Source organism: Castor canadensis, chromosome 16 (genome assembly GCF_047511655.1).
Source record: "Castor canadensis chromosome 16, mCasCan1.hap1v2, whole genome shotgun sequence".
NCBI lineage: Eukaryota > Metazoa > Chordata > Mammalia > Rodentia > Castoridae > Castor > Castor canadensis.
In genome coordinates, this window is record NC_133401.1 from 32,111,072 (window position 1) to 32,112,911 (window position 1,840).

Below are 1,840 nucleotides of genomic sequence, written 5' to 3' on the forward strand. Positions count from 1 at the left end.
CTTCCAGCTAGTGGGAAGTATAAATAGGAGGATCCCATTCCAGATCAAGGGAGCATAAAAACAATACCCTATTGAAAAATAACAAGAGCAAAAAGGGCTAGGCCCAGAATTTAAACCCCAGTACCGCCAAAAACAACACAACAACACAGCTGGGTGCCAGTGGTTCACACCTGAAATCCTAGGTACTCAGAAGGCAGAGATCAGTTTGAAGCCAGACCAGGCAAATAGTTCATGAGACCCTGTCTCGAAAAAACCCATCACAAAATAGGGCAGTTGGAGTGGCTCAAGGTGTAGGGCCTGAGTTTAAACCCCAGTATCACCAAAAGAATAAAAGAAAGAAATAGCTAATTTGGCAGTTTGAGGTACAAGAGGGAGAGCAAGAAGTAACTTTTGTTGGAGAAGCATTTTACCCCTTAGGAAGCTTCAGTCAGCAGTGTTCATCTTATGGATACTTTGGCACTGTTATCTGATGTTGGATGAGGTGCTCCCTCCCAGTATCACAGTAACATAAGAACTGCAATAAAAGGTTTCAAGGTATCTTTACAAAAAGGAAGGTTTGGGGCTGGCAGAGTGGTTCAAGTGGTAGAGTGCTCTCCTAAAAAGCCTAGCCAGTGTGAGGCCCTGAGTTCAAATCTCAGTACTGCCAAAAAGAAAATTTTCACAAGGTGAAAGTTTTAGCAAGGATTTATTTTAGGATAACAGATTAAAATAGGGAGAAATAGATAAAAGGAGAAAGAAATACTTTCTGCTACCCTTGCAGAAAATGGGAGTGAACACTCAATATGGTGGCTCTTATCTAGGGTCTTTATACTTGCTGAGCTGGAGAAATACAACATAGTCATGTCTCTAGGAACCCCCAACTATTAGAGACAATCATTTCTGGCAGGCTTATTACCCAAAACATGGCCAAGATTCATGCTCTTATTATTCTAAAATGTGAACATTAAGTGAGTTTCAGGACTTCCATGCCTAAAGACAGACCCTCCAATTTCCTGTTTCTCTACCTATGTAAAGAGTTTGCAGCTTCTTAATATTTCCAAGGAAAAGGCAGGTGGATAGCCCCTTTGTATCTCCTTTAACATCTAAAAGGAGGTGATGGGAGGGGAGCTTGCTGTCTGGTTTTCAAGTTTTTTATTTCCTGGTTCTAATTTCTGAGTCTGATCTTTTTAATATTTATATTATTAATTTCCCTGTCTCCTCCTGTGTAAGGTTTTTTTTTTTTTTGTTTTTTGTTTTTTGTGGTACTGAAGATCAAACTCAGAGCCTCGTGCATGCTAGGCAAACACTCAAGTACTGAGCTACATCCCCAGCTCCTCCTGTGTAAGGGAAGTGATTTTTTTTTTTTTGTGATACTGGGGCTTGAACTCAGGGCCTACACCTTGAGCCACTCCACCAGCACTTTTCTGTGAAGATTTTTTTGAGATAGGGTCTCAGGAAGTATTTGCCTGGGCTGGCTTGGAACTATGATCCTTTTGATCTCCACATCCTGAGTAACTTCCCTTGATCTGGAATGGGATCCTCCTATTGTTGGGCTTGAGCCACCAATGCCCAGCTAGGGAAATGATTATTAAGATAACTGCCTATATTCGGGGGGTAAGGAGGGTGAGGGGCGTACTGACCTTCTACTGCTGCTGATGATAATAATGGTGACTGACTGACTGCCTGATGACTACAATGAACAATAAAGCCTATAAACTCCTTCCTGGTTCCTATTTGAACCCTGGTCTGCTCCAGCAAAGGACCTATCTGCTTGAAGCAGGATATCAAACTCACAATTGGCCTAGTCAACAAACATCTTTCTTCAAAGAAAGGCTACATGAATACAGAAAATGTGGAAGAA